This window comes from Carassius gibelio, chromosome A6 (assembly GCF_023724105.1).
Source record: "Carassius gibelio isolate Cgi1373 ecotype wild population from Czech Republic chromosome A6, carGib1.2-hapl.c, whole genome shotgun sequence".
NCBI classification, from domain to species: domain Eukaryota; kingdom Metazoa; phylum Chordata; class Actinopteri; order Cypriniformes; family Cyprinidae; genus Carassius; species Carassius gibelio.
The window spans coordinates 26,897,545-26,912,508 of record NC_068376.1 but is presented as its reverse complement, the minus strand read 5'-3'; the positions used below and the strand labels follow the sequence as shown (position 1 = coordinate 26,912,508).

General features: G+C 35.1%; 1 protein-coding gene across 1 annotated transcript in view; it reads right to left on the bottom strand.

The window, feature by feature from the left end:
• The window catches only part of LOC128015913 (chemokine-like protein TAFA-2), a 77,708-nt gene that overhangs the window by 24,729 nt on the left and 38,015 nt on the right, over window positions 1–14,964 (bottom strand). The gene's annotated exons all lie outside the window — the stretch shown is intronic.

Here is a 14,964-nt window from a genome sequence, read left to right as displayed (position 1 = left end):
GATATCTGGATATTTAAAAAATAAATAATAATAAAAAAAAAGGTAATTGACTAATAGTCTGAACAAGACCATAGGTGCAGTAACTATATTATCATATTCAGGCAACAGTATAATAATAAGTATAGGTTTTCCATACAGTTTTATATTTGGGGAAGGTTGACAGATACTTTTATAAATTATATAATTCCTAATTGGTTTGATATTTCTGAATCACACATTTTCATTGTTTCATAAATTGTTTTACAGTCCATATTGATTTCTTTTTCATATTAATGTAGCACCATGGTACCCTTCTGAAGGGAAACATTCTCATTTTACCGCATTTGTCAAACAAAACATTTCACAGTTTCTCCTAATTGGCTCAAGCACCCAGAAGATAGTCCATTTACCATGTGAATGTCAGACCAAACATCCCATTTTATTCTGAAATACAGTCAGTCAAACAAATGACTCCAACCACAACATGATCCATAAATTCTCAAAATGCGAAATCGTTTAGAACGTGGCAGGCACGATCCCAAACAGCCATTAATTTCCTCAAATATCTGCCATCCCTCAAATGTGTTAGCGAGTGACACAGTCTCACTCTTTGGCGGTGGTCCGCTCTTGTCTGGAAAACACAGTAATCTTGATATACTATCAGAGGCTGCAGGCCAGTAATTCCCTCTCTGTCTTTGAGAGCTCCGCAGAGACTAGAACACACAAAAGCAATCATCGTGCTGCCACACCAAGCTTGTGTTCTACTTGTGGAGGGAAGACAACAGCAATATTACGGCCATCTTTTCATGTGTTTTGCCAGCATCCCTTCTCAAATTACAGCAAAGGCGGGCTTCTTATGAGGGGCTGCGAGCCTGCGTGTTTGGCAGAGACTGAGGCTTTCATGCATATGTTCAGTATTCAGACTCTGGAGGTTTCTTTGTCCTTCATTACTCTACACTAAAAAGAACATTAGTTTGGTTTTGTGACTGCAGTAGAGCATGTGAATAACCCAATTTGAGGTTTTGATTGCGGCAGGCGTTTTTACTATTTGAGGATTTCTTTGGGGATTTGAGGAAATCTGTGTTGCATTTTGCAAGACTTTAAACATGTTAATAAACACTACAGTACATCAATATAAAATACACATATATAGTAGAATTTGATTTCTACAGAGGTGCTTACATGAAGAACTGACTTCCACAATATAGGGTGTTTTAGACGTTTGTGGACCGTTGCCATGGCTTTACTACACGGTTGCTAGCATGTCCTGAGATGTTGTCAGGGCATTGCTACAGTATGTGATTGCCAGGGTGTTGCTATGCAGCTGGTAATGTTTTAGTGTTTAACATTTAAATTAAATAAAAAATGTAAATTAAATGTATGCATTTAGCAGCCGCTTTTATCCAAAGCGACTTACAGTGCATTCAGGCTATCAATTTTTACCTATCATGTGTTCCCGGGGAATCGAACCCCCAACCTTGCGCTTGATAGCGCGGTGCAATTTTTGCTACAGGAACACTATTAAAATTTTTAATTACTATGTTTCAATTATTACTTTGCAGTTGTTAGCATGTTCTGAATGGTTACCAGGGTGATGCTATTCAGAGAGATTGTTGCTAGTTTGTTCTGGTAATTTACAGTGCATTCCAGATGATTGCTAGGCCTTTAATATATGGTTCTAATGTAGTGGTCAGGGTGTTTTGGTGGTTGTCAAGGTGTTGCTATGCAGCTGATAGGAATTGTGTTATTATGCAGTTGCCAGCATTTTCTTAATGGTCGCCAGGTTGTTGTTATATGGCAGCTAGGGTTATATGAATGGTTGTTAGCCTGTTGCTATACAGATGGTAAGGTGAGGCTCAGCTGACATTAGCATTCCTTAATGTGGTTGCTAAAGTGATGCTATGCAGTTGTTACCAGGGTGTTCTGGGTTACATTCGAGGCATTGGGTGCGTCTCAATCAGCTCCCTAACTTCCGAACTCGTGAGTCAGTAGATCGTGTACACGAGTTGCACAACTCTCCTCAACAAGCCACAGTATCTGAGGTAGCATTCCTGTCTAAAACAAAACAGATTCTTAACTCCTGTGAGAAATAAAAACGGTGAAGAACACACAAAAAAAATGAAATATGTGGTTTTTCTAAACCTGATTAGAAAGTACAACTCTTTGCACACATTGTCAGAGTTTCATAAGCATCATTATTCAACCCAGCATCTTTTCTTTCTCTCTTTCCTTGGCTTTCTTCCTCCCACCATAAGAACAATTAGCCTCTCTGCCTGCAATAACTGCACAAAGCTGATGGGGTTCACAAGCTTATGAGGTCGTTGACAAGTCACTGGAGTTGAGGTATTGAAAACACACACACTGTAAATAGCTGACATCGCCCTGCATTCACCCAAAGGGCTTGTACGTATTGATTGAAAAGAGACATGGGTAAATAGGAGCCAAAAAGGTTCAAATGTTTTTTTTTTTGTGTGTGTGTGCAACAGCCCTTTCCTGATTGGACATATTTTGGTCATATTTTGGTATATATATATATATATATATATATATATATATATATATATTTATGTGAAGCTACAGTAATACAATGATTTGCATATTGTGCACAGTATACTGTACATACTATATATTGCATGAACAGTAAATGTATACAATGTAAAAAATATTTTTTTAAAGAAATTAAGCAATTAAAACTTTTATCAGCGAGGACACACAAATTGATCAAAAGTGAAATTAAAGACAATTCAAAATGTTACAAAAGATTTATATTTCAAACAAATGCTGTTGCATATCAGAAAAAAAAAACATTTTAAAATTTATATTTAAATAGAACACAGTTATTTAAATGATAATAATATTATACTACACATATTAAAATACTGCAGAAATAAGCATAAGCAGTATACTATTCCAAATGATCCAAATCCCATCTTTCCTTTGTGGACCCACAATTCTCTGCTACCTCTAAGGCAGCATGACTCACTTTTAAAGCATATAAACACATAAACCAGAGGGAGGAAAGAACCAACAAGTTATTAAGCGGCTTCTCCCCTGACTCATCATCTCACTCCAATATGTGTAAAACAATATACACCTAAGGGACACCAACAACAGCAGCTGACTGACAGTATTAAAGACACCAATGACGGCATTTTATGAAAAATTCTGGGAAGAACAAGCATTAAGACTAGAAAAGCACTTGCCAAACCACTCGAACGCAATAAAACGAGTGAAGGGAAAAAAACTCCTCCACCTGTTTTCCCCAAGAACAACGAATCACTTTCAAACGAGCAATCCAGCCCACCACGGCTTGCTAATTAGTCCCCTTGGAATGCCCCTCGTGCAGATGGCAAGATGTCTGCCATATTTATTTTAATCCTTCCCGTCAAACCTCTCCTTTCTATAGTTCTTAAACTCACCCTCTTCGTCTGAACGGGGGCGGTAAATGCATTTAATCCTTCAGATGTAGAGTCATACAAGTTCTCCAGACTCGCTTGACCTTGCTGCGTGGATGTAACTGCGCTCATATGAAAGAAGCGGAGAGAAAACTAAATTACAGAGCCGCCCAGGTAGGCGCGTTTCCCCACAGGTCTTGAAGGAACCGGGCACGCGAGACTCACGTCTGCCAATTCGCCAACCGCAGGACTGCAACTTAAGATCTAGACATCTGCTGGGTGAAGTAGAGAATCAAAGAAGGAGAAGGTCTGAAAGGAAAGAGAGAGGGATAGAAGTGTACAGAGGAAGAAAGAGGGCCTCAGGTGCAGTTATTAGTCCACAGCACTATTGATGGGCCTTGACAAGAAAGAGCCAGGAGGGGAAAACAGATGTTTGGGCACTAGGCATTTTGCACAAATAGGATTCAAAATGGCTCTGAAGTACTGGTTTCCTTTTTCTACAAATGTTTACCCTCAAAACGTGCTAAATATTACATTACATTTATTTTCTATGAGATTTTAAATTTATGCGTCCCTTTTAGCTTCCTGCTAAATTTAAATGTAAAAATCTAAATACATTTATATTTACATATAAACATGAAATCAACATCAAAACTAAAGGGCCAGTCCACCCAAAACGATTTTGGTTTCCTTTGACTTCCAATTTATGTATTTATTTATTTATTTATAGTCTACAATAAAAGTCAATAAAAACCAAATCTGTTTAGTTACCAATATTATTAAAATATCTCCTTTTATGTTCAATAAAGGAAAGTAAATCATATGGCTTTGGAACTCTATTAAATAGACTATACAGTGTATACCAGAATAGATGACAGGCTTGTAAATTTAGCGTAAATTAAGCTTTAGTTCATAGGAGCTAGTCTATTTGGGACCAAATGCTCCATTTTCTTCAAAGGATTTGCAACAACAACAAAGCTTTTAAATACTAGATCTTTTGTTTCATGATGCTCTAAACAAAGAACAAGTAAATGAATGTGGACAACACACAAATCAATTCATCCACAGAACACTGTCAGACACTATTGTTATCCTTGACTCAACAATGCAATTCATTTTTACATCAGAAACACTTTTAAAAATGTGTTTGCACATGTTAATAGGACAACATATGGTGGGCAGAATGTTTTTTCTGACAGTCAAATATGTAAAAAAGCCTTTTGGTTCAATTACTGTGAAAACGTCTCTATCAGCCAATATGAAACCTTCAAGCCTCAGTGTTTGACAGTTGATGAAATCAATCACAACATGTGAAGATTTTTATAAATGGATTCTACTGCATTTGAGTTCAAACCAATGTGCAAAACAATGGTTTTCAGTCGCCAATGTTTTAAGCAATTATAGTGGTGCAATCTATTCTGCTTAAATGTTCATAGTATAGCTCTGTTTATCACATGAAATGCATGAGATGCAGGAACTAAGAGTGTTCTCCTCAAAAACAGTCCTAGTTTGCACTCTGGTTCTGACTCAAAGGAATATTTCTGATGCTATATGGTTTAGCAACAGCTAGGTATGACTTTGAGTGACTGGAACAAAAGAGAACGCAATATAGATACAAGAAAAAGAATTCTGCATGATTACACACCTGTATGAATGTGAGAGCTGAACATCATTTCCCCTACAGCTTCAAGACAGGCTTTTCAAGAAGTGGTTGTTAAAATATAGGGAAAGCTAGTCAAAGTTGTCTGTATAAGTCAAACCGCACACCCATTGCATGCATTTCACCAAGCTGAGAATCCAAAGAGCTTCTTTGTTTTTCTGGGTGATCTTTCCACTTTGTGGCACAGCAGAAACTCCTCAACAACACTCCTGTACTCTTCGTTTCCAGATGAATGATTCTACAACATGCACTGAGCCACTAGAAATCTGTCTTTAGTTCACCTGTAACTCTCTGTTAGAAGGAGCAATGGGATGATGTGCAAAGGTGATATAGTCATTTTGATAAACTGGTGAAACTAAAGACATGTTCACATCAAGTTGCCTTCATATAAGGCATAATTATTTATTAGACTTATTCTCCAAGTGTCTCTCATTTTCATAGGCCTCTCCTCATAGGTTTAACAGAGGTAAAAAAAAAAAAAAAATGGACTAGCATACAACTCCAAAGAGAATATGAGTGGAATATGCCAATTATGATGTCATATCAGAGTACATTTTTTGCTACGGGTGAAAAAAAGAATAAAAACACTGATTAACATGGATAGCCTTTTATTTCTTAATGTTTTATCATGTCATGTTTCGTTAGGACATTTTTTACAGTAATGCTGTTCTATTTATTCCATTTCATTTTAAAGGTGATGTCATTTCTACACCATTTGTGGAATTAAAAAATGTCTGGGGCTATGTCAGACCAAGAGCAACATTTTAATAGGGGGGAAAAAAACTCCAAATGGCCTACTTAACAGAGGTCTCTGCCCATGAACATAAAGGATAAGAAAAAATATTTCAAGATTGAAAAATGACACCCTTAAACATGTCAATTCAGCTAGGATCCGTCATCTACTGCAATTTCTGAGCCAAAGTCTCTAGGACCCCAGCGAAGTGCACTCTGAATAACCAGAGCAATCAGTATGTGACCCAGACTGCTTTTAACTGTTTCTTTGATCTGAAAATTTGGCTCTGGCTTATTTTAAAAACCTTCCCACTTTCCCTGTTTGCAAACTACTAGTTTTTTATCCCTCATCAAAGCCCAACCGCTCTCTCCTCCACTGACCGAGATTTCACTCAAGCAGATGATTGCTAAATGCTAATGCTAAAGCACGAGGGGGAAATCTGACTCAAATTGAAAGCATATTGAAGTCCAGAAGACGCTTAATGCGATCAAAGGCATGCTGAGTGGATCTCCAAGCTTCCCCCTGACACTGTGTCTGCCTGAGCAGAAAATTATGCATCTGTTTTTGTCAGTCATAAGAAAATACTCCTCTTTCTAACTGTGAGCCCATGACAGAAACCCATAAATTGGCATGAGACAGAGTTGAGAGTTTAAATAAATAACTGCTTAGAGGCATTTAAAAAGTCTTGAAATGAAATTCTTTGCACAAGGTAAAGATTTGCAGTAGAGTGCTGTGCATGTAAAGTAAAATAAATAAATAAAAACAGTGTGATGAATTGCATTCTGGTTTGCATACTGTTGTTTAAAGAAAAATGCAAGGCCAAAATCTTGGCATCTTAAACATGCCAAGTGACTCATCCAAGTGGGCTTGAGCTCCTTTTATTTAGCAGTTTTCTCTCTGATATTATATACAGGCATAAAATGGACATTCTTGGATTTAATTCAAAACATTTTTGTGGGTTTTTTCTTATACTCACCAAGGCTGCATTTATTAAAAAATATCAAAAATACAGTAAAATAAATAAATAAATAAATAAAAATAAATCAATATTGTGAAATATTATCTCAAATTAGAATATATTAAACATATTTTCCATGTTAAATATATTTTAAAAATATAATTTATTTCTGTGACAGAAAACCTGTATTTTCAGCATCATTACTCCAGTCTTCAGTGTCACATGATCCTTCAGAAATCATTCGAATATGCGGATTTGCTTCTCAAGAAATATTTATTATTATGCTTTTTTGGAAAAGGTGATAAAAAAATATTCAGGATTCTTTCACAAACAAAAAGTTCAAAAGAACAACAAGCATTTGAAATAATAAAATACAATATATATACTTACTGACCCTTAACATTAAGTATAATTTTATAATACATCTGGTAAGTGTTACTCAAAAACTGGCCAGGTATTTGCATTGCTAATGTTAATACATTTTCATTGCAGGGCTAATAAAGATATGGGTTCTTTAACACCTAGAAAGCATTGTGTTCTATTTTATGCATTTGATTACAAACATTTGAAAAAAAAGCCAAATTAACGTATTAAAAACCATAAATGGTGCAAAACCAACATGGTCTAAACACAATGCACCCTTGTGCAGGGACTATTTAATCGAAAAGAATAATAGACTTTCTTAAAATTTTACCTGTGCAATAATTCAGGTTTAGTAACTGAGCATCACATGACATCATGCTGTTGTTCTTGCAAGTGTCAGTCACCCCACTGCTCTCTCATGGACTCAAACAGGAAACACTTTTTACCGTCAATTAACATCAGACCACTACGCTCTCCCATCACAAGCAGCCCACCATGAAATGTTGGACACTGCAGAGTTTGTATCGAAGAAGTGCTCGAACAGAATGATGTGCTGTGATCTTCACTCTGTGACTGCGAGTTTGATCGATAATTGTGTTCTCTGTTGCACTTGTCATCTGTACAGACAATAACAGCAAGACTTTTTTACTGTAAGCCAGTGCAATAAATGACATGCACTGTCTGAAAAACATTGTTTTTCTCAACAGGTACATCTTCCAGGTTCCTGGGAGGATTTTTGAGGTAATATTAATTCATTTGCTTCATACAAATCATTCCATATATGCAGTTCCTTCTAATCTAAGTAGAGCATGCCAGACTTTCTAAAACTTCATAAAAATTTACGTGATTATTTACACAAGGGCAAAAAAGGGAATAGAACAGAACAGAATAGAATATCATTTCATTGAATAGCTTAGTCCACAACAGTATTAAATCAACTTATTTAAACTAAAATCCAACTTAAGTAGCTTAATTATTTATGTGTTATAACCATGTATTATTATAATTAACTAAAACAAAAACCATCAAAATAAACATTTTCATTACATGAAATAAACAGTATGAAATAAAATAAAACATTAAGTAAAAAATAATGCTGCCGAGGCAACATTTCTCTTTTTCATTTAATGAACTAAAATAACTAAGACTAAAATAAGAAATAATAGAAATTATAAGACACATAAAAAAGACAAAAACTATTAAAAAAATTTTTTTAAAAATGACAAAAACGTAAAAATTGTATTAAAAAAAATATAACAATTAGAATAGAATATGACTGGTAATAAAGAATTTACTAATAAACCTTTTGAAAAAATTACCTTTTTATGACTACAATTTCTTAAATGATCTTAATGTAAAGCACTTTTTGCCATTGTGCATGAAATGTTATAAAAAAATAAATTTATCTTGGCAAATATTATTTTAATTGTCAAAATTATCCAGTTTACTTTGCAATGAATTATCCATCTGAATATGATGGGAACATGAACATGTACTACATAGCAGGTCTGACTCATAAAGCACATACTTGCTCTCCAGAAAGAATTGCTGGACCGCTACTATCAGCTTGTTTTATTAACCACTAAGATTTTAGTAAGTAAACAAATGATTCACATTAATGGGTTGAGAGTAGCAGAATTGAATCTAAGCAAAAGAGAGAAAGGCAAACCACGAACTCTCAGCCCTGCATGGGCTCTGTTAATAGGCCTCTTTAAAACACCTGCTGTGAAGGTCTGCAGAGCCAGAAAGCTGATCTAAGATCAGGAATCTTTCTCTCTTCGCATTAGTCTTAGTCAGCAAATGGAGAGAAGACGATGTGCCCCTGGACCAGGGCTGCCTGGTCCACAGCCTCCTTGCATTATTCACAGTACGAGCAGACTGGTTTCACTGCTCCATTTGCTGCCCTGCTGTCAAGAAGCAGCGAGCATGCAGTCTTACATTATTGACCAATGCAGCTTATAAAGGGGAAGAGGGCGAAGGGAGGGAGAGAGAGCAGGAGAGTCCACAAAAGGATAATCTGAGTTTAAAGAGACGCTTTTTGCACCAATCTACCATGGGAAAAAAACACCACTTGATGAGTAAGTAGAAGTAATAATAGAACGACAAAATAAAGCAGAAGAATTACCACGGCCTATACTTTTGCCACCACACTAAAATTATTTGATTTCTGGCATCAGCAAATCATTACACACTAACAATTTAACTGTGAAAGGATTTTCTTTTTGTGTTTGTCCTGTTTGAGTTTTTTTTATATCCTAAGCTGGTTTATAGGCTCAAACATATTCAAGTGACATGGTTTTCTAGAGTAGTACACTACGCTCTGCAACCCACTCTCAGTTCCAGTGAAATCACAAAATATAATGCAATCAAAGTGCCCTTGTTTATATATAACATATATATCACATTATTAAAAGTAGTATATGCAATCCATGACCACTCATGTCAAAATCAAGATTATGGTTGCTATGGTGTTCTGAGTGGTTGCTTACTAATTCAAGTCAAAAGAACCCACTTACAAACCTCTAGATATGCTTCGAGTCCTTCCTTCAATGTCAGCCTGTGGGATTTCTTTACTCATTTTATCATCTGCCAGGTGAAAATTGTAAGTCTGACCACTTAACAGGGTAATAGCACACCTCTCCTCAACATGCCACATGATTTGAGGTATTATTCATGTCTGGAGCGCAAATGGTGCAGGGTGAGTTACAGGATAATTTCAGTGGGACTAATGTTTCTTTTCTTTCTTTTTAAGAAATGAACAATAGTAATTGTGATATGTTCCTTAGCAAGCAGCTGTAATTTTCAAAGCCTTGTAGATGGCATTCATTCGTACTGAATTGGCACAACATATTTGCTTGTTTGCAAAATGTGAAATTCCTTTCAAGGGCAGCTAATAAAAACCACTTCAGCTCTTAGCCTTGTGAGACGTTGCGGACATTAATTAGCTATGTAATTGAGTTCTCTGGCATGTTTAGACAAGCTAATTCTCTGAGCAATTTTAAACCTTTATTCCTTTGTTTCGGTTGTTAACGTTCCACAATCTTGAATTCTTTAAAATCATTACGTAGTTTTCACAGGCCATTCGTGATGCATACAGATCAGCTCATGAGCCAGACCAGCACAAGAACGAAGCCAGGTATAGACACTTAGGAAACAGAGCCACTATGTATTACAGCGCAAATACAATCATTTATCCAAAATCAGCAACAGAATCCAAAAGAGAGTATTACAGGCATATACACTCTTAAACATAATGGTTACAAAAGGTCACAGTGATGCCACAGAAGAAACTTTATTATGTGTGCATGCATTTGGTTTTCCACATTCATTTAAGTACATAGTCCCAATTTTTTATAAATTTGATATAGAGTTTAATATTTATTTTGCATATAGCTGTCTTGGCTCAAAATTACACTCCCCCGCAGCATTACGGAAAAACATTACTGGATATCATCATATCTAAACGAACATGTTACATAAAGCTGTGTTTATCAGTCCTTTACTAAATCGGTGGTTGCTTTTATGACCCACGAAATGTTTGGCTGTTATCACCATGATTCCGTAACACATTACTAAAGAAATAAACAGTCTTTCCATACATTATTCATAATTTAATTAAGACCGTAAGGCTTTAATTCAGCTGCGAGGACACCACGCTAAATAAAGATAAAAGTATATGTAGCAGAAGAACACAAATATACGTTTGAACATACAGCAGCCACAAACTGGATTTAGACATTTAAGAGAAAATTCTGTCATAATTTAACCACCCCTATGTTTTTGTCAAAAAAAAAAAACCTGTAAAGTTTTTCCTGTAAAGTTGCTTTGCAATGATTTATATCGTACAAATAAAGTACAAAAAAAGTTAAATTTAATTTAATTGAATGATGAATGGGGGACAAAAAAGCACCATTAAAGTTCATATGACTTGAGCACAATATAACATTTTTTTTGTTCAATGTAAAAAATAAAAACAACTCCAACTAAATATTTCCTAGCGACTGGTCGCATCTAAATTTTTCAATTGGCCTAATAAAATTTATGAAATTCAATTGACAAATTCAGTTCGGCCAACTGAAACATTTAGATGTGATTAGCCAACAGAAAATTTTGAGTTGGAGAGGTCTGAAATTGTTTTACACTGTTGGGACACACTGTAATTTACATAATTTTTCAATAAAACGTTTGTATTTTGTAATGTCTTATTTTCCCTCGTACAAAGCTATTGCATGATTTCAGAAAACTTCATGCATAAATCATGAGTTAAAAGAGGAAATTAAGTCATATAAGTATATATACTTGAACAAGTTAGTAAAAGAACAGACAAACTATTTGCCTAAAAATGAGACTAATGTAGTTTATATTCTATAAATATGTCAATTTAGTCATTATGGATAAAAAAAAAAATGTGTTTGCAAATACCATCTGAAGTCACATTTTAAAAGAAGGCATCGCTATGCGGTTAATTTTTTACAAACACAGAGCACTTTGATGAACTTCAAAATATGCTAATACTCCTTTAACAAATGTATTCCTTTTGAATATCAGAGAACAACTGAGGGAGTCCAGGAAAGATTGTGCTGTCGGCAAGCCATCTGCATGAGCCTGTGCTTGCTTGTGTGTAAAATGAACAGAGGGAAGAGCTGGGAGGGGAACAGCGTTCTCATTGCTTGTGAATAGATGCTCTTGACATTGCATTAAACCGACATAATTGCCAGTTAACCCCTTGCAGGTAGCCTGGGGCAGGGCACTGCCTCCACATTTGCAGTTCCAAAGCGCAAAGTTCAGGGGTGTAGCCCAGGGGCCACCCAGGTGAGGGCAAAATGTCTATTTATTTCTGTTTATGCCAACTCTTTTTTTTTTTCTTTACATAATTTTTCCTCTTGTCAGTCCCTTCTTATTTATTCAATTTCAAACTCTCTATATCTTTGTAACTTTTCTGAACAAGAATAAATATATAAACAAATGGACTAGTTCATAATGCAAGTTCAAGTAAAATAATTAATTCACCATAAAATGAAAATTCTGTCATCATTTACTCACCCTCATGTCATTCAACATCCATTTGAGGGTGAAAATATCCACCCACAAGATTTAAATAGTATTATTTTGTCTAGAACAGTATAAAACAACTAAAGAATAATTTATACCACTTGAATGTCACATTTTTGTACAAAATAAATAAAATAGATGCTTTAACACAAGCAATTGTAGTTGCATTACTTGAAACCTATCTTTCAGCATGTTTTGAACTGCAAAAATATTATGCTGATGCAAACACTGCTCCTAACCATTTCAGAACATGACGTCCCATAGATTCCCCTTGTAAGTGTACTGAACAAACTGAAGGACAAAATGATCTGTGGTAATGCTACTGATAGAACTTATTTTGAACTTAGAACATTCTTTTAAACTTAATATAGAACAATTATTAATATCTATGTGTGTAAAAAAGGAATTTGCATAATTGTCTCCACATAAATTATCTCTTCAATGCAATATTGTGGCTGGAAACCTTTCAGCACTCCAGATGCAAAAATAGGGCACTAGATCATGCCAAAAACAGAGAGAGAGAGAGAGAGAGAGAGAGAGAAATTTAAACATCAAAATCCTCCTTAATTATTTGCTCCATATAAAAACCTGACAAATTCACTAACATTTCAAAGAATAATAATAATGATCTTTCATTATTCTGTAACCATGTAATTTTATTATTCATTATATTCCCTACACTCTTGATCACCAGTCATGATCCAAATAAAAAACAACAGCTCCAACCTACATTTTCTCCTCATTAAATTTCCTTTTTAACTTGGAAACATGTCATATTATGGAAGTAAAATGGGTTGCAAACATGTTTCACATTGACTTTAAAAAGTCACAGTGACCAGGACAATCTGAAAGCGATCCAGTACCAATGACCTCTAAATGTTAAAATATAGTCCACTTAATCTGGGTTAAGGTGGTAATAGTGTGTCACACATTTGTGTCTACCGCAGCCACAATTAATGAGATGACCTGGTCAAATATATCCCACGCTCTATTAGCTCAACTACAAGGTCCCGTCAACAGAAGTCTCATTACTGCACTAAACACAAGTACTCTGACAGACTGAAGAACACACACACACACACACACACAGACACACACACAATTCTAAACCATTTCACGAAATTCTAGCAGAGTCTAGACATCAAGCACCTGCTACTGTTGTTTCTATTTGGGTTGCTGTCCATGGTCCTGAAACATGTTCATCATGTCATTCCTTTTCACTTCCCTCCATAGCAGTTTTATCATCATTTTCAATATAACACAGACTTTAACAAAGTAGCATTGAAATTTGGCCTGTGAACAGACTGCTTTTAGGAGTTTTTAAATATGTCGGAACACTGAGGTTCATAACTTATATGCCTTACTTTGCCCTTTAATGCAAGTTAAATGGGTAATGCGTCTTCAAATGCCTTGTAAATGGATTTAGTAAGAAAGCAACATAAGGCCCAAATGCAAGCATCCAAACAAAGACACAAATGCTTGGCAAATGTAAATACTTAATCTATGTGGTGGTAACAAACCTCATTACTTGAGGGTCAATAAAGTTCTCTATAAATGCTAGTGCCAATAAAGTATCTGTTCACCCCAAAATTAAATCTGGCATAATTTACCCGATCTTATCTCATTCCAAACCTGTATGATTTTATTTCTTCTGCAGATTACAAAAAGATTACAAAAAGAGATGTTGTGAAGAATGTTCATGCTCCTCTTTACAATGAAAGTGGATGAACACGGTGCTAAAAATACACCCTAAAAGCAAAATAAATACAGTAACTTATGAGCTATATTTGAAAACTGAAGGGATATGATAGTTTTGCAAGCTGAACAGGCTAACATTTAAGTCACTATTCAAAGAAAATCCATTGTCACCACCATTCACTTCCACTGTGTGGAAAAGAGCAGCTTGGACTTGTGCTATAAATGACACCTTTTGAGACTCATGTAGTGGTGTTCAATTAATCTTGTGCATCTAGAAGTCCTTGACTTAACAAAGAGTAAATTTCAGGTCTAATGAAATGCAAATGGCAAGTCATTTTATTTTCTTCAGATCTCTTGCTATGAAACAGTTCAGCCAAATATTTACTACAATAAATACTACAATCAATTCCTCTTGGTGCTGGCTGAAGCTGTAAAATTGCATTTTAAAAATCCATAAATGTAATGTGCTCTCTACAGATTTATTTCCAGAGAGCTTATCTGATTTTACATTTAATGTGAAGACGATAAGCCCTTCCATCCAAAAGATAAAGTAAATTAATTTAATTGAATGCCTGAATCATTTGTCAAGCAAACGCTCAAAATAGCACAAGATCATTCTTATTGACAAAGTAAAAACCTAGTTAAGATCCATAATCCCTGATTGGCAGTATCAGAAAGCAAAACAAAAACAGATGAGTAAAACCCTCAAACTCTTCCTTTATGTAACTTTTTTTGCTACTATTACAAATGCAGGAATTAGACTAACCCTTAACCAATTTACATGAACCCACATTACCTCCTATACTCCCTGCCCTTAAATCAAGTATTTATTTTGGGTCACACAGGGACATAAAGTTACACAGCTGTGTCTATAATGCGATAATGACAGACACATATTATTTAGATAAAATCGTATGTTTTTTACAAATTTCATCTTTTTTTTTATGATTACCTAATATAAGACCAAACTTTAGAGTAGACAAGACCAGAAACACTTTCAATAGTCAAAGCTAAGAAATACTCTTGCTTGGATATTGACAAACGTTTCAATTGTCAACTGAACAAACTTTGAACTAGTGCTTTTATAAATCTAAAACATATTGAGCTATAACTATTAAAATTATTT